Below are 20,086 nucleotides of genomic sequence, written 5' to 3'. Positions count from 1 at the left end.
CTAAATATATATCTGAGGGGTAACCACTGAAATTTTCATGCAATATTTGAGATAAGTGGACTTTAAGGAACAATCCTAATTCTCTAACTGTAAAGAACTCTCTGGGTTCTTAGATCTGTAGCTTTGGCCAAAACCAAATACACTGAAAATTTGAGTACCTGAACTACAAAATGTAACTCTACAAAATAGGAGCGCTGATATTAACAATAGCCCTCTCTTCTGCTGAGACTGAAGCTGACACAGCAGTTTTTACCAATGAATTCTTGATAATCTTAGAAATCTTAATCTTAGATTGCCATTACTGGCTGGGATGCCAATGCAGGAAATAACTTTAAAATTACTTTTCTGAAGATGTACAGAAATACGTTAAATATTTTGGGTATAGGAAAGGAAAGTAATTGTTCCTGGATGAAAGCCAAGAAGATTGTGTCTTCAGCAGAAAAGATAATATTTTTCAATTAAACTCCTGTTGTAGGAATGTGATAGAGATACTTCAGTGTACGTGTCTTTGCAAGATTAAATTGATGCAATCTGTTTTGTTATTTTGTTTGGGAGAGTATTCAAAGGTATTTGTTTTGACTTTCTTATCTTCTCACACAGAATTTGAAGACTTTATGTTAAATGGATTTTAGGGGTTCTTGAAGGAACAAATAATAAAATTAAAAAATAATTTTTGTTTTTGTTAATTTATTCCCCCACCACCACCCCACAATCCTGAAAAAAAAAATTACTGAGGAAATGTTGTTTCCTTCCTCACCCCCACCTAGATAAGCAGGCTGCAATCTGTGGTGCAGGCAAGGGTGCAAAGCCTGATTCATTGTGGTTTAGGAAGAAAATACTAGAAATTCAGTAGTATATAGTACATGTAAAATGTATAAACAAATACACTTATATTGAGGGCATAGAGAGCTTTCACTGACAGGGGTAATGATAAACAGTTTGGGAGACCACTGATTTAGACTATTATTGTTGTTGCAATTAAGTTTATATTTCCTAGCCTTAAAAATGAGGGACAAAAAATGTCAAGCAATAATTAGTCCAGTTTCAGGCTTGTAGAAATAGAAAGAGAAGCAGATAAGAGTAGCACCCACCCAAATCCCTCCTTTGAAGAGCTTCCTCCTAAACCTCCCTGGGCACAGCTTAAGGCTGTGTCCTCTTGTCCTGTGGCTGGTTCCCTGGGAGAGAGCCCGACCCTCAGCTGGCCAAGGTTGCTTCCTGAGCTTCCTCTTCTCCAGGCTCAGCAATCCCCACTCACTCAGCTGTTCTTTATAGGACTTGTGTTCCAGATCTTTCACCAGCCTTGTTGCACTGAATTATCTGAGAAAAAACAAGGTGTTCTGTCACAGACATCTTTTCATAAAAATCCTTTCTTTAGGATTTTCCCTTCTGGAAAGCTGAGGCCCCAGCAAAAGAATGTAAACAATGGTTATCTGCTGCTGTGGAATGCAACAGGTGGAGCCGTGATTGGTCTCCTGTGTATGTTTGGGTTTACTGACCACTCACGGCAGAGCTGCTCTCGCTCTCTGCCGGGACACAGACCTTTGTTATTCATTCTTTTCTATTCTTAGCTTAGCTAGCTTCTGAGAGCTTTTCCTTCTATTTCTTTTTAGTATAGTTATAATGTAGTATATATATCATAAAATAATAAATCAAGCCTTCTGATCATGGAATCAACATTCTCGCCTCTCTCATCCTCAAAACCCTTGTGACCACGGTCACAGTGTTCCTGAAAATCTGTCTTAGGAAAAAGGTGAGTTTATTTCACAGAGGTTTAGAAACATTATTTTTCCTGACAAGAATTATACAGTCAAACTGGACTTGGTTCATCCTTCATTCCTTCCTTAGGCATTGATTGATGTTAGCATCTGCTGGTCTGTTTACAGTAACTGTGTTTCTGAACCTCTACATCTAGCTAGGCTGTAAATTCTTTGCACCATTCTCTATACCTATCAATAGAACAGCTTGATTTGGAAACTTTAACACAGCACTCTGACAGTTACGCATGAAAACATGTTCCTTTTCGATCCTGTTGATTTCATTTTGCTTCATTGATTCATTAATGGATCATGATAACCTTGCATTTATAGGTCTTTATATTGGCAGAGTGACCTGGATCTCATCACAAGATTGTTTAGAGACTCAGAAAATTAATCTAATTTAAATGCAAAGACTGGAAAATCTCTACAAAGATTAACCCCCCACACTCCTCCTTTCAATACTGATTTTTGTGGTTTGTATTATGTAAACTATGTGTACATAGGACACATAATTTTTACAAGGACAAAGAAAAGAAATGTAGGCTATTTACTGCCCAAAAACTAAAATCATGAGGTAAACATACTGCCCAGAATTAAAAATAGTAATTTTGAAAAGAAAATACACTAAACAATTACCTGGGGTGATGAGAGGGTAAGGGCAATGCCAGCAGAAAATCCAGGCAACAGCAGTAGAAAAATTGACATTCTTTGAAGACATTAATCTTTCTGTATTACTTACAGCTAGAACCTATATATGTATCTCAGATTACTTTTGTTATATAACTGGTTTTAGACTTTATTGACAGTCGATATTAATTTCTGTCTGGACTTTTCTCAATGGTTACATTAATTTTTATAGGAGAGAGATATAAGATCATACATAGAATTAGGGAAAGGTTGCAATATTCTTAATATAAAATGAAGAAATGGTAGTTACAAACGAATTCAATTCAGTGATATGTAGTGCAGGAGGCAAGAAAAAAAGGGGAGAATATAAAGGAGTGTGATTAGCAGGCATGTCTTCAAAACTTTTCAATACTTTATGATAATTACAGTAATTTACAATGTACCATCAACAATAAGTTTAAGATCTGATCCCAGAATAATAATAATATGGACATTGGTTAATACTAGAAGAAACATCTGGTGAGAAGGTGAGAACAAGGTGCCAAAGGTGAGGTAGAATGTGGATTGAAAGTCAAATCAGTTTTATAGAGAAAGTAATACACTGGGCAGCTGGAATGAGTGAAAACAGAGATGAAAAATAGGTGTGTAGAAAGTACCTTGATACAGGAGTGGCGGTGAATGCTGGTTGAGATTTCAGTAAAATATGGACAAGATCATGGTTAAAGCTGCTGTTCTTTTGTACTTGAAAACCACCTTGGAAGACTTTCTATTGAAATCTAAGCCCAATGATTTGCATAGTTAAATTAGTAATTTAGTGAATAGCCCACAATGAAGAGAAAAAAACTGAAGCACAGTGAGCATGCAGCTCTCATGACGTTGAACATTTTGTTTCATATATTATTCTTTATAGAAAATATTTCACCTTAACAGATCAAATTGTTTGCATAGAAACAGCATTGATTAGAAGCATAAACTTTCTTTGATGTTGCTTTTAAATTTTGCTTCTGTTTGTTGTTTTTATTTTTTAATTATCATAAATATTGATAAATTTCATTATCTCAAAAAATTAGAAATCTGAGTAGCAAGAATCCCTCCTAATATACAGGAAAAATATAGATATCTGCAGATGTTAAGCTAAGCACAGGTCATCTTACATGTCTCATTCTTAAATTAATCCTTTAATTAGTCCTTAAATTAATTCTTTTAATTTACATTGAGTAAAGAACTCAGCTACGTTTTAGAACAGGCTTTCAATGTTTTACATTGCTACTTTAGGAAATACAGATTTCACTGCTGATGTTTATCCATACATAGTAAATCCTTTTGGAAGTGGGCAACTTGCATGCAATATGTAGTAATATGAAAACAGTTTTGCAATTGTTCCTCATTTTCATCAGTTGTCATAGAATTTATTTCCCAAGAAAATACTCCTTAATTTCTTTAGAAATATTTTTAAATGTAATTATATTTGTGTCACAGTCTTAAACGTTTGCAGACACACATTTTTCTGTCTCTGAAGGTTAGAACTTAGAAAAACAATCACTCTTGTAATTGGTAGGTGAAAGAATTAAATTTTTCCATTATGAATAAGGCAGTTAAAGACAATTAACATTTCAAATAATACTTGTAGCAAATATAAGTGTAGATACAAAATTTTTAAACAATTACTTTCCACAAACATTTTTTCTGTGTTGAAAAACCATTTTTTATATTTCTGGATTTGGCATGTGGTTTTATAAATTTTGTTTAATCGTGCTCATTATTCCTAAAAGAGAAATTTGCAATTTTTTTGTAATTAAAAATAAGTATTATACTTTGAAATATTATATTTTAATCTTGATTAATTTAATATTACTTAGAACATCGGAAATTGATTTGGAGTGATATGACATCCTTAGAGAATGTGTTCCATGGATCATCACAGCATGAGTGCAAAAGCAAAGACAAATCTTGAGCAGTGATACCACTAAATCACAATATAATGTCAGTATAGCAAGGAATATCCTAAAATACTTGTAATAAATGGTAATATTTACTTGGATCAAAGCAAACCCAAAATTTTCTGTTTGCAAAGGTATGTATGTTATAAATTCCTGGCTTTTTTTGTATCTGATTATCATCCTTAATAATTTTATTTGTTGATAGGAAGGTAAAACACCATAATAGTGCCTGTTTCTCCCTAGTGAATAAATGAGTTGAACCATCTTTCATTTTTCTTGAGTGAATGCAGCAAAAGATGGCAAAGGATTATGCACCTCAGTGCACAATCTCTTGAGGTGCAACTATGCTGGAAGTGAGATGACTTCAGCATGTTTATTTAATTAAACAGAAAGGAAGTTATTTCCAGGGAATGTACATTATAAAAGAAAATGCTAATATTTCCCACAAGTAATATGAATAACTCTGAAGAAAAACCAGACTAAATACTGCAAAAGATTCCATATAACAGCCAGATCTAGTAATGATTTGATTATTTTAAGGTCATTATAAATTAAAATTAACCAAAGTCTGCATGTAACAATTTCAATGTGGTCTTTTTTTTCACTTTTGTAGTACCAATTTTTTTTCACCACCAAAAGTTTTTCTACCAAAAACTTAGGGCACTGACATGTTTTTTGTCATTTAAACTGATGCTATTCAATTAATATAGTCTAGCAGTATATCTAAATTTCATCCCACAATTTTTTGTCATGGGGAAACTGAAATTCAAATACAGAATTGATGATTCTTAAGAGACTTTTTAAACAATACTTCACCTATGCGTTTCTTATTTATTTCAATCCTGATAGCACATTTCTCTGAGCAAAAGGATGTCAAAAGGACAACTTAGTATCCAGTAGCTCCTAGAGCAGATATAGATACAGAATTTAATGAGGCACTGACCTCTCAAAGACAAATCAATAATTTTCTATGGCCAGTGTTGGTTGTTGTTGCATGAATTTCTGATTGCTTAGGTGATAGAGATTGGCTTTCTTGTGTACTTCCTTTCTTAATATTTTGTCTTATTTAATTTCTTATAAAATTTCAGCCTAAAGTGTTTTATTCATTATTATTAATAGAAGTTGCTTAATTGTCATAAATTTTATATACATTATAAATATTCAAATGTTTTTTGTTTTACATTTTCTTGCCAGTTGGCAAAGAAATACATTGTCAGATGTTATATGCTTAAAAAAAAATTAACCAATTCCCATATCTGGCTTCCCAAAATAAACTGGTTTTGATGGTAATGATTGCTACTAAAAATAGATTTGATTCCAAACAAAATTTCATTGGAGTCATGGTATATTACTTTAAATAAGTGAAAAAACAACATTCTTGTATTAATTTAATTTGTCAAAAACTATTCAGCTAGGTCTATTGAAATACAATTAATTTGTATCTGCATGAGACTTTTTGAAGAGGTGAGAGAAAGGAATTAGTGCTTCTATTCTAACATTCATATATTGTCATATAATATTTCATGCTCTGTTATGTTCAAGGTTAGATTAAAAGTTATAACTGTCTCTCATGCTGGCTAATGGTGTTCTACATGATTGTCCCAATTTTTCAAAACTTTTTAATTTCTGCTAAAGTACTAGGGAAAAAATAACTCATGCTAAAATCTTTTTCTAAAGGAAGGAGCAATCAGGAATTGTCTGTGGAATTAGGTATAAAAATAGCATTAGATATTTATAACAACTCTGAAATAAATTGTCTTGAATTCTTATGAATTAAGGTTCTAACATAATATTTAGGAGTGTTAAAGGATGCCAGCTTCAAGACAGCAAATAACTAGAGAATAAGATGAGTAAACCCTTAATTACTTTGTCATTATCAACTTGTAGATAGACGAAATATACACCTTCTTCACAAGACTGTCATTTTTAAGGAGTTACTTGAAATTTATAGTTTTCTTTGAATTTTCCCTGCTATTATTGAAGCAATAACTGTCTTCTTGGAACTTGCACTAATATATGGAAAACGTTTTTTTCTTTACTTTAAAGGAGACATACTGTATGAATAATTTGGGGGGAATGGCATCAAATAAAACATTTTCATGCAGTATGCAGAAAGAGTTAAAATTTACTTCAAAATTTATTGTCCTACACAGACACCCCATTAGATAAGGACTGAGGTGCCTTGGTACTTTACATCTCTTTCCCCAAAATATAGAGCTCACCAGGATATCATTCAGTTCTGTATTTTTTTTGATCTAATGGCCACACTGAACCCTGCCAGTTGGTGTTGCTCCTCATCATCCTGAATTTGTGCAAGAAATTACTCTGGATTCATCCAAAAAGGCTACTTCCCTCCCCTGCCCCTTGCCCATTTTAAAAAAGTGCTAGCCAAGCTATGACATTAAGAAAACAGTTTAATTTTCTTCAGCTGTGCCTAGTTATCTCTGGATTACTTTTTCCTCTCTGTTCCAAGACATTAGTGAGTGACTGAATGTGGGATTTTTTTTATGATTATTGTTTCTGGAGAATCAAATGACGTAACAGTGAAGTGAGTTTGGGTCCATAATCTTTTTTACCCCTACTTTAAAGTACTTGTTTCCTTCTTTGTTTACCAGTCCTTTTTTTTTTTCATAAGCAACTAAAAAGGATTATCAACTTTTGGCAGCTTTGCCTCTTGTATCTATTAACTTAGTCTAGTTAAATCCTCACTTGAGTACCAAACAGGGACATTTAATTGTCATACACAACTATCAAATCCCCTCAAACCCAGTCAAATATAAAAACATAGGTGGAAGTAATATCAGTATATGAAACAAAGAAAAAGCTTTAAAATATCAATGAAGACTAACAGTGACATGAGGTTTATTTTCCGTAAGTAAGTAAAGTGTCACCAGAGATTTAGAAATAGGACTTTTAGCATTGATCTGTATTTGTAGTCAAAATTGCATTTACCAAATAGATATTTACTCAGGCAGATGAGAGTGTCAAGCACAGCTGGTTATGATATCAGTCATATTTTTACCTTTTAGTACTTAATTATGGAAAGCATGATCCCTTAACTACATTTAATGCTATGTGATGCTAATCCCTGTCCACACTTTTTTTTTTCTTCTGAATTTAAACTGGACAATAATGAAAGAAATTCTACAGATTTGTACTTAAAATATTGTAATTCCCTAGACTCTGTATGGCGTAACAGGCTGTTTGCAAAACCAAGTGGATAAAAGACGAATGTGGCACAAAGTTTATGGACAGAAATTAGAGGGGAAAAAGTCAAATTGTAATTAAGCAAATTAAAGCAAGCTCATGTTGATTAGCTAGCAAAAATGGGAAAATTAATAGATGCTAAAGCAGAGTTGGAGCAAATAGCCATTGGATCAAGTTATCAAGGGTAATAATTAGCTTTTCCCATAACTGCACACTATGCATTGAGAACAAATGTTTGTTTGTTTTAAAAAATAAATTACATGAAGCATGGGATCTGAAGTAGAAATTAATTAGCTTTATCTTATCATCTGCGATTTACAGGGTATAAGAGTAAATGATCATCACAAATTCTTCTATCATCACAGTCTTTCAAACTGTATCACTGTATTCCCTTCTGGCAATAAGGTTTTGTTTGATAACAGGTTATAGGGCACACAGATTTTACAAAACAGGTTATTACCACTATCAAGCAGATTAATATCTAGGTGGGTTGAATTCATAAATACTAAAGCAAAGCATGGCTAATAGGAATTGCTCAGGAGGAAGATAAATATTTATAATAGAATTAAATTTCTTGCAGTGACTTTCCTGTGGTTGTGGCTATCCTAAGGAATCTATGTTTAAAAGAATATTTTCTCCACAACAGATGTGAATCAATTTTTTTAACCATTAAATATACAGCAGTATGATATACTCTGCAATCTTTTTTCCAATATATTTAATCTTTTTCAGTCTTTCTCTTGCTGTTATGACCAACATAGATCCTTTCTTTGGTGGTGGAGTTTGGGAATGAAAGCTTTATTTGTGGATTGTTTGACAAGATATGTCACATGCTCAAGGTGTAATTCACAGCTAACTGAGAATAGAGTAACTACACCAAAAACCATCAAAAGTGAATATAGAAGGATCCCTTACATAGTTCAGATTAGATGCCCATATTTTAGACGACAAACCTGAAGCAAAATGAATCTTCTCTAGGTGATGATTCACTACGGAAATATGATACTTGAAATGCTGAAACTCCTTAAGGCTTTGTATACAAAGAAATTTCCTCTGAAAACCACAACTCAGAAAGTAATCTCATATATCCTTTGAGAATTTATTTTTTGTTCTAGCCTACTTGTTGGTTAGGGTTATTCAATCCAGTAGTAAATACAGCATTGTTAGTAATGAAAGTTATTAGGAAAGTGGATTTACCCTGAAGAACTATTGTTTAAATTCTAAAATCGATGCTGTCAGGCATCCATATAGTGTTTACAGCAAACGTAATAAAAGAAATATTAACTTATTGGTATTTTGAAGAAGTTAATTCATAAAGGATAATTCTATCCATCTTTTAATACTCTGGATTTTCAAACATCACAAATAAGAAAAACCTCCAAGAATGTCTGCATAAACTCAGGAATCCTTTCATCCATATCTAACTATTTAGGTAGAATCACCAAAAGTTTTTCATTGATCACACCATCTGTTCTGTTCTGCTTTTCCTTTCTAGCCTTTATTTTACCTTTTATGTACATATGCTAACGGTTAGACCAGACAGATGTTGAGCGTTCTTCCAGTCATGGATAGTCTTTTCACAGATGGATAGACAGAGAAGTGACTGTCCATCCCATAGAGTTCCACCTTACTTTTTCTACAACTTCCATATAATACTGACTTGCATTGGTTAATTCATTTTTCAAAACTTTAAATTGGGATGTACTTACCAAACTGTAGCCATTAAGCAGCAATTATCCTTCTTCTAGGCTCTCTCTCTCTCTTGTCAATGACTCTTTTGAAGCACCACTTGCCTTCTTTATTTTCAAGGAATTATATAAGATGAACTTAATTACATCCGTGTTTAAGTACTAGTTGTTTTGGGAGTGGGTACATCACCATATAGAGGTGACTATCACAGCAGATTCTGCATGAAGGAGCTATAGCAGCTTGATCTATTGTTTATGTTTTGGAATTTTGTCACCTGGGATTTGCTGGAATGTTCTGGCTGAGATCCAACTGCCTCTGCAGAAGAACATAATTTTTTTACAAATTTTTTATCTGCTGGTCCCCTCTGGGTATCTCAGCTACACTGCAGCCAATTGAATTATATTAAATATATATAAGTACATTATTAAATCCTTAAATCACTCCAGTAGGTTAGATACCTAGATATAAGTTAGTTAAAATTAGATGAAATTAATTAACGTTATGTTTTTAGTTGTATCAGATTTTTAATGTGAGTATAGTCATCTTCATGCAAGCATTTACATGAAGAGTAAGAATCTAGGATTTCACTGTATTAAGAGAAAAATTAGTCAGTATAGAAATCTGTGTCACCTGGAATATACACAGTTCATTTTCTCAGCATGGCATCCAAGGGTAATAAGAACATTAGAGAAAATCTCAGCCTGCAGCAGCTCCTGTAGAAATTCAAAGTTTTATATAATAGGTCCTTTGTCACATACTAGTATCATGGACACATCTCAGATACCTTACAGAATCTCAAATTTCATTTTATATCGCTGTGTAGGCAGTTGAATAAATACTCTAGTAGCTGATCAGTTGTTAACAGACAATTCCATGTATGTGTCTGTAATCTGGAGTGCATATATGGTTTTGGTAGTGTATGCCTGCTATAAAACCATTTATTTTTTGGCAGTGTAAGCCAGATATAAATTCACTATTTTTTTTTCTGTTTGTTTCTCTGGTGACTTTATAAGGTCAAAACCAATTTTTGTTGTTGTTGTTGTTTCGGTGATACTGTAATTTCTGAATTTCTATAAAGAAGCTTCCAAATTAAGACTCTGAGTGTGCCTATCTTCAACCTTTGCCTTTCTAATTACTAGGTTTCTCTGTCTGATAAGGCTCAGAGTAGATTTGAGTTGGAATTAAGGATCATATCTTGCAAAATACTGTAAAACATTGTAATAACATTTTTATCAGAGTTGGAAAGTACTATATTAGTGTTCTTATCAGAAGTGAAACTTTTTATCTGAGGAGTTGAAGAGTTTTGGACTATAAAACCAGAATAAATTACTCCATTTATTGACTAGCTAGAGACAATAATTTTGTGCTGTAGAAAATTTATTCTAATAAGACCAATGATTTTTTCCTAAAGATAAAAATCAACTAATACAATTGTTTTCCATGCAGTCCATTTTTTTTCTTCGAGGAAACTAAAAAGAATATGAAAGGAATATGCAGAATATGTAAAAGTTTTATAAGTAATATAAATTCTGAAAATTAAGAAATAATCATAGCTCTTCTCTTCTCTTCTCTTCTCTTCTCTTCTCTTCTCTTCTCTTCTCTTCTCTTCTCTTCTCTTCTCTTCTCTTCTCTTCTCTTCTCTTCTCCATTTTTGCTCTTTGGAGTTTTAAAAAATACTGGGCGAGGAGAGTTATTTGTGATGTTCAGTTTGGAGATTAAATTTTATTTAAAACAATAACTTCACTAACAACAGTATAAGTACTGAGAACATGTAAAAAAGTAGTTGTACAGATAAGAGATGTGAAAAGAGGGAGGCTTGTGAAAATAAATGCTTGTATCAAAAATTTTTGGATTTAAAGTGATCAGCTGTATTTCACAATATATTGAAAAGAGAACTGGAAGGAATATTCTCTTTGGCAGGAGAAACCCAGAAACACTGAATAAAAGTTAACTAGCAAAACTGAAAAAGAAAGAAAAGACATTTTACAAGATTTTCATAGAAATTATAGCCCAGATTCTGCCTCTTACAGGCATTAGGAATGTAGAGGGGTGTTTTCAGCTAAGAGAACTAAAAGATTACTCAAGTTCTGATAAATTATACAGAGATCAGGACTTTTTCCACTTCCTTTATCCCATCTGCTCCACTCCCATGTTTTTATATGCTTTTGCTCCTTCAGAAAATACTGTAGCAATAAGAATAAAGATATATTGAAAATTCAAAATATCTGGGCATTAGGATGTCAGAGAAAAAGCTTCCTGTCATTCACACCTTGGGCATGTGAAAAGGTTGTCTTCACGTACCAATTTCATTCAATATAGAATTTTAAAATCATAGAAAAGTCTGTGTTGGAAGACACCTTAAAGATCATTTATTTCCAACTGCCCTGCCATGGACAAGGACACTTTCCACTAGATCATGTTGCTATGCATTCATACAGGATACCTATCCACTATATCAGTATTTACTATACATTCAAAAGTATCAGTTTTCAACAAGATTGGACCACACTGGCTGTGGGTGAGCCATGCTATGGAATTCATGCCATAAAGTTAGTACTGATGACTACAGTTCCTGATTACTCGTAGAATGATCAGGCTTGAGAATTCCATACAAAACAAGTCATAACAGAAGTAGATTTCTTTCTTCTCCATGTTTTCTCTTTGTCCTTGATTAGGCTATCTTCTTTACCCACTCCCAAGAAAAAGGGATTCTGGTCTGTCCCTAATACTGTTAATATTTGTCTCAATTTTGGCAGTCATTTTGTGTATTTGGGATGGTGTCCTACTTGTTTCTAGTTCCTTGGGATTATCCAGTACTTTCTTTTTCTGTAATATGTGTGGTTCTGCATGTAACCTCATGTCTCTGTTCTTTTGGTAGTCCCACTCTTTATACTCATGTGGAGAAGTCCCATATTATACCTGATTATGTCATCACAATTTTATGAAATAGTTATATACTCACTCGTTTACCATTTTAGTAAACTTATATTTGAGTTGAAGGGGAACCAAAAATAATTATATCACCTATTTTTCATTTATAATTTAGAAAACTGTGGGTAGAAATAAGTTCTAAGACTAATATAGTCATCTGAGTATCTTAAATCTTCTTCTTTTCCTATATTTAGGTAATTAATTTACTGTGACTTTCTTCAGCCAAGCTAATATTCTGTTCAAAAGAGTACATGTTCTACTGAATTCCATTGAAACCTTTCCCTTTTATTTGTTTCTTGTCTTTTCTGATGCACTCTACTTCCCACTGATTCATATACACTTGTGTGATCACGTTCTGCACATTTATCTGCTTTTCCTGCATAGGATGCTTGAAACTGTATTTCCTTTAATATCTTAAAGGGAATACTAATTTTCTGTGATTTAGAAAGGAATCTATGTGAAAAAGGCATTGTTTACTAGAGAGACAATAACAGCTTTTGTGTTGTTTCTATATGTCATAATAGAACATAGAAAAACTATGAAATGTCAGTGAACAGTCTAACATGGTCCAGAAACTGCTCTATGATCTTTTCTCTTTCTTCTTTTCTCTAAATTCCTGTATACCAGATCAACCCACCCCTAATTTGAATACTCAGTAAAGATGTTACTTTAGAACAGCAGTAAACTTTGAAGAAACAATAACAAACAATAACTTTGAAGAATCATTTTTTTCTTCATAATTAGATGTTATAGAAAGCATATGTGTTAGAAGTTAGGTACTATTATGAAATTATTCCACTTCCTCGATTATCTCTTTTTAGTAACAAAGTATACAAAAAATTCTTGAAAGATTTGATAAAAGTCTGAATAAGGCATTTCTTGGTCGCCAGCAGTTTTGACTTGGTTTTCTGATGGTAGAATTAAATTGTCTATAACTGCCTAGCAAAAGGAAAAAAAAAAAAAAAAAGAAAGATGGAAAAACAATATTCCCTTGCTTATTCAGTTTATACAATGGATTCTTGGATCAGAAACTAACAGAACACTCTGTTACTCTCTTTCTCACTGGAATTACCCTGTTTTGATGTGAGATACTTTATGTGGCATAACTGAAGTTAAGCAGTAATATAGGAAGGGATTTTTCATATTTCCCCCTTGATAAAGTGATTTGTGGTAAGAAGTGGGTCTATAACTAAGATATTTGAATTTTTATGAAGAAGAAATCCATGATAACTCAGTAATTTTTAAACTTTTCTCCCTCCAACACAGAGAGAGATTAAACTTACATTTAGAACTGCTAGAGCAAGATAACCAAAACCATTCTAAGAAATTATGTTCTGGTATATATTCATGTAATGTTCTGAGATTCAGTTACTGATGCTTTTCCAGTTGCCACCGTGAGACAAGCCAGAATAATCAAGCTGCATGTCTGCCCTCATTCAGTTCTGAAATGACATATCTGAAATGATGTAAATTGGTTAAAAGTATTAGTTTGTCTTCTCAGTTTTCTTGGGCTGAATATAACAATGAATTTTCCTCCCTTTTTGCTGTGTTTCTCAGTTTTAGAAATGCATTGTGCTTCTACCTTTAACTTTAGGAGGAATGTAATCACAAAGCAGCTAAATGAATTTCTGCATAAAAGAAGATGCAGCATAACATCAAGGAAAACATGCTTTCCAATTAAGATTAGTACACCCCCAGGATCCAGAATGCAGTTGGAAAGGATCACCCATTAATTAAATTTATTTCTCTTTTAATTATTTTAATGAAGTACTATAAGATTAAAATTTAAATTAATTAAATCTTTTGTTCCTGGATAACTACTCTTATAGTAAGTAAATTTAAAACAAACAAACAAACAGCAAAGTGTTCTGCCTAAAAACAGATTTAAAAATTTTGAGATGCATTTGTTTTACTGATTTTGCATAAATTTCAAGTTAAGTAACAGGTCATCTTGTTCTAAGCAGATGGCCCAGCTGCTGCGCTCCAAAGGACTTTGCTGAAACTATTAGATATACCTGTTAGCCTATTAACGATCAAATAAAATTATCTCCTGTGAAGACAGGCTGAGATACTCAGGATTGTTCATCCTGGAGAACAGAAGGCACCAGGGTGACCTTACAACAACATTTCAGCATCTAAAGGGGTCCTATAATAAAGCTGCAGAGGGACTTTTAAATGGGCAGATATTGATAGGACCAGGGGGAATTGTTTTAAATTAAAAGAGAAGAGATTTAGATTCGACTGAGGAAAAAATTCTTTACTCAGTGCATAGTGAAGCACTGGAAAATGTTCCCAGGGAAGCTGTGGAAGTCCCATCCCTGAAAGTATTCAAGGCCACATTGGATGAGGTTCTGAGCAAGATGATCTATTCTATGGCATCCCTACCTGTGGCAGGCTGGTTGGAACTAGGTGATATTTAAAGTTCCTTCCAACCAAAACCATTCTATGACTGTGAATCAGCCAATGCATGCTAAAATACCTTCATGAAATATCATCCAGGAATAGCTATAGCTATTGAAATGTCATAACTAGATGCTAATACAGTTGCCATAATTTGATCTTTCTATTACTGTTTTTTAATTTTCACATTTAAATTTTGATTTTGCTCTTCTAATAACTTGGATCATCATACTGATATGTCCTTTAAAAAAGGACAAACATGCATGATTAAAAGAACATTTTCATGTTAAGACTTCAGGAAGAAGTCTGTAGGTAGTATAGTTTTTACATAATTTGAGGAGATTTTGCAGCATCAAGTTCAAATTATTTCAATTTCTTGTTTGAAGTCTTTTCATGCTGTTTCAAATTGACTAAGGCGATCACCCCCAGCATATTCACAGTATTTCAGAAGCCACAAAGCTTATTTGCTGGAGACAAATTAATTAATTCATTGCAAGGTTGGAGTTCTGTTCTGGATGTGTCTATACATAGAATTATAAGTAAGAGTTAGGTAAGGCTTGGAGCCTTAAAGAAAAGCATCCAATACCATTCAGAATTCTCTAGAATATCCAAAATACCTGCATGGACTGAAAGATTCCAGTGGGAAACTTCAAGAATAAACAGATACCTTTATTTCTATAAAAAATGAACAGCTGTAGAGAAGAAAATATTTTTTAATTAAAAAGTGGCTTCTTGACTTTCATCTGTATAGAAAAATAATGTATGAAGAGTTGGTTTTAGGATTAGGATGTAAATTTTCATAACTTCTAGGATTTCTGGGTAATTTTATGAATTTTGAGGCATATAAGCAGAAAAAAATGCAGGAACATTAACATCCATTCAACAAATGCAATGGGTAGCTATTCAAACTTCTCCTGTCTCTCATCTTGCAATAATGTTTATTCCTAAATATATTAATTTATAAAAATAAAGCTATAGCCATTTTATGTTCTATTGATCTGAAATATCTCAATTGAAACTTCAAACAGATTTGGTAGAGTGTCCTTGGAATGAACATCTTCATTAGTATTCTCTCAAGGAAGAAATTATGCCTTCAATCAGAATAATAAGTATGAATTAGGTAATTCACGGGTCATGTGTGTATAATAAAAATGTCATGATATTACCGAGGTAGCCTGTGCTAAGGAAAAATTTAGAGTTCTCCTGAAGTCTAATTTTTGAAAATAGTCTTTTCTGTTTTCAAAGAAAGTAAAAGCATATGACTGGAACTAATTTGCTGCAATTTCTTCTTTGTGCTACATACTTAAAAGCATTTATTTTATTTTGAAATCTTCTGTTGTGATTCCAGTGTTTGTTGCTTTCCTCATTTCTCATTCTATTTTTACTAAGCAAGGAACAAATAAATAATGTGCTGAAAATTCAGAGAACAATAGATTTTGGTTACTTTCACACTGTATTTTCTCATCCTACAAAATTCTGTATTTCAGGATGCTTTATTTCATCTGTGCAGAAGAGCTGCACTGAGGAACAACATCTATTCTCAATTCAATTGTCACGTGCCTTTAAATAGATACTGACTGAGATGGAAGTGTTCAGAAAGGAGCAAGAAGATATTTCCTTTTCTGGTGGGCAACAAAACAGAGTCTACTAAAGAGCTCTGTGAAGTATAGGTGACAAAATGCAAAGGGAGAAATGAACAAAAAGATACACAGAAGAGGGCTGCAGGTCTCCCTTCTTCTTCTGAGAAAAAGAGGGTCCATATCAATGTTTAATGAAGGATTCAGGTGGTGCCCTGGACTTCCTGCACCACTCAGTCCCTACAATCCTAATACCCCTACCTGTTAGACAATAACCGGGTCTGAAAGAGTTAAAGGAGAAATTGAAAATCTTGATATGGAAAAAAAAATATTTGGCAAAACCAAATAGTTTGTGTCTTGAAAATGTAATTCTAGTTGATATTTTTTTAAAGCTGGACCTTGAGTTAAAAAAAAAAAAGAAAAAATATGAGAAAAATATGTAATTTTTATCTCTTTTTGATCAAACCTAGGATAAAGAAGAGAGCTTTGCACACAGGCCACTAAGCTCTGATCAGCTTTGGGCTTGTCATTCATCATTTTAAGAGAATCCCAGGGGCTTTTATGAAGACAGATAGAACAGAGAGTTGATAGAAAAAGTGAATTACAAACATGGGATAAGAAAGTGGTCAGTCTACTTGCACTAAGGCATTACCAATAACTTAAATATAATGCATAGCAGGTCAAAGGGGTATAATAACAGTATGATATTGAATATGTTTTTTGTGGGTTTTATTTTCTGAAGTCAATCAACTCACAATATAACTTTTATTGCTTTCTGTTTGTTTTTCCAGACAGGATTTGGATTTTGTTGCCTTTATCATGTCAGACTCAGATGATATTTTTTATCACCAGTATGTTTTACTTTACTCTTAGAATAATACAACGGCCATAAGTTGGACACTACTATCGGCGTGAGTTATTTTTTATATAGATGTATTTGCTTAGTGGGTCAGAAAGCAATTGTTTGTCATATCAATCACACCTATTACATTTTCCCTCTAAGGTTTATGATAGATAGGGTGAAATTGCCTGAAAACAAAGTTCGATGGTTCCTTTTATTTATTAGCCCCTAGCCTTACCTCTACCTCTGTGGAAAGTTTATCTTACTAGTCAATAGTTTACCTTCAAGATAAAATTAAATTTATTTTTAAACTCTAGCTTACTTGTTGAGCAACATATACATAGAAACTTTGTATGGAAGACACAATGATTGCAAAAATAAACTAATACCAAAAATTACACAGTATCTTTTAAATTATTTTGTGGAAACTGGAAATCTTTGGTGTGAGATTCAGTGAACATATAGACAGATATTTAAGGTTTATGGTTTTAGCAACTACTGTAAACCCTCTCTATAACCTATCAATGGAAAAAAAAATTTCAGTGGCCAGTTTCCTCTCCTTAAATTAGTTAACCAAAATAGTTCCTGGAAATATCTGGTTTTTAATTGAGGAAACCTGGCTAACTATTTTAAATTATAGACCTGCCTTTTAGACAGAACTGCAGTGATGCAATTAATCAGTAACTTTATCTCAAGCCATAGTCAGAGAAAATCTGCAGTAATTAATAATAGCTAAGCATTCATTGCTGTCTTGCTTAGGACGAAGAATTTGTCTTGATATTTACACATGAAATGAAATTCAGTACCTGCCTAACCTCTCTTTATGTCTATAACTTTACATATACTTTCAGAATGAGTTTAGACAAGTCTTACAATTCATCTATTTTCTCAGGATTTTCTGCCCTGATTTCATATCCCTTTCCTCTTTACTATGGAGCCAGAAGAACTTGTGTTCTGTTTGTGATTAAAGCAAATGATCTTTAAAGCCTAACTGGCCCCCACTGGTAGCTTCTTCTTATGAAGGGTGCTTTGGTCTAACAGTGGTTGGTATTCTATAATTCTAGAACAAATTAGAAAATAAAACAGCTGATATGCATTAGTAGTCAATAAACAACTGTTTTTACAGCAAAATTAAAATTAAAATTAAAAAAAAATTTGGGCAAAGCAAATTCACATGATCTAGTCCTGGCCTCAGCAGAGCTAATGCAAAGTCTCTTAACTCTCTCCTGTTATCAGTGTTTCATCCGGATTAGCAGTGGTTCAGGCCTAACTGTGATATTATTCTGTCTGCCTTTGACCCAGGCATTTATTTAAATATGACTTGGCATGGTCACATAAGAGGAAGATAGTATTCATCTTGTGGCTCTAAAATGGAGTCAAGTGACCAGCAGCCAGATGCAAACACACACCTGAATGAGCTGATAATACCCAGACCCCAAAAATTAGAGCCATGTGATTTTTTAACCTATGAAAGCAACAAGTCGTCATTCTTCATGCTAGGCAGATCTTGACATACAGAGAATTGTATATAGATACTGGTGATACACACTGGACTTTGGGTCCCAGAGAAGATAATCTCTTTGCTTTTAGCTTCATTCAACCTGACTCTCAGAGTACGGCTCTCCTGATCTTGGAAAATAAGAATGAACAAAGACTGCAGATATCAGAACCACAAATCTATCACATACTTACTGATTAATTAGTATATGTTCTTAATATTTGATTCACAGTTGTTAAAGAAAGATTGCATATTAATTAAATGGAACAAATATTTACTTGTTTGAAGACCCAGGTTTTTGCTGGTGTCTCAGTTACTGAGACTTTTTCTCCCCAATTCCCTTGTATTGACAATTTCAATGACAGTAATAACATTTCTTGAGCTGCAGGTTTACAGTAGTTTTATTCCCAGCTGTGCCTTTCATGAGGGAATATTGAGAAACAAATCATAAATAGTCATCACAGTTGATAAGAATTAGGCTCTAGGAAGAGCTCTTCACTGTAGAAATAGTCTCTTAAGGATCCTGCAACAGAGATGCAAAATTTGAATGAACACTGAATCTATAAACATATGTCCCATTAGAGGTTTTTTTTTTTGTGTGGCTTTTCTGTTGCAATTTTAATGATTCTTCTCTGCTCTGCAAAAACCCATGATTCCCTTGTCTGCTACCAGAAAACAAATATCAGCTTTTGCACTTCTGGGCAGGCAGAAGCTTACAAAAACATTTTTGAAGTAGGAAATTGTCTAAGATATTTTCATGTAGAGAAGACCATCTTAATTAGAATCTTCCCTTATATCTCAAGACAAGCATTTTCCAGAATAGTGATATATATATATATATATATTTGGAAGCAATATGTGCTAGAGTTTTGCAGTCAATATCAGAGCTTGTAATAGACATTGAAAGGCACTGGTGAATTTAAAGGTAAAGGTTAAATTACCTTTTTTGTCTTTCTCAAGGTAAATATTATACTATAGCATCTTTCCAATATAACAATTTAGCTTCCAAAAAAATTATCTTTGTAGCAAATATCCCCAACAGTTAATATATCCTTTTCTCGCTATTATATTGACTTTTCCCCCAATTTTAGGGGATAGCAGGTTTTTTGAATTTGAATCTGATGTAGTGAGCAACAAGAAATTTTTTCTCTGGGCAATCAAAACCACAGTTGATGGAGAATGAGCATGAGCAGTGTAAAGATAACCTAAGCTTTGGATGAGATGTCCAGGAATTTTTTATTTCCTTTTTATAAAAAAAATGTGTTTATTTATTTGCAACATTTATTTTCTTAGCAGACTTCCTGATTTTATAGATATAACAAAGTTTTCCTCTGCTCTCAGAGAGGAGACATTGGGCCAAGGAATGAGAATCTAAGGTATTTCACTGATAATAACAGCAACATCTAATATTAGCAGCAAATATAATTAGGGGAAAAAAAATAGATTAATCAAAAAATTTTGTCTAAGGATTTTACAACAAGCTGATGTTGTAGTTTAAGGAACTTTGGTATGATAGAGAGATTTCAAGACTACTAATGGCATATTCTGTTAAGTGTTAAATAAATTTGATAACAATTGGATAATCTATCAGTACTCATCTTTTATTTCCTGAAGAATTT

This window comes from Melospiza melodia, chromosome 2 (assembly GCF_035770615.1).
Source record: "Melospiza melodia melodia isolate bMelMel2 chromosome 2, bMelMel2.pri, whole genome shotgun sequence".
NCBI lineage: Eukaryota > Metazoa > Chordata > Aves > Passeriformes > Passerellidae > Melospiza > Melospiza melodia.
This window is presented reverse-complemented; position numbering follows the sequence as displayed.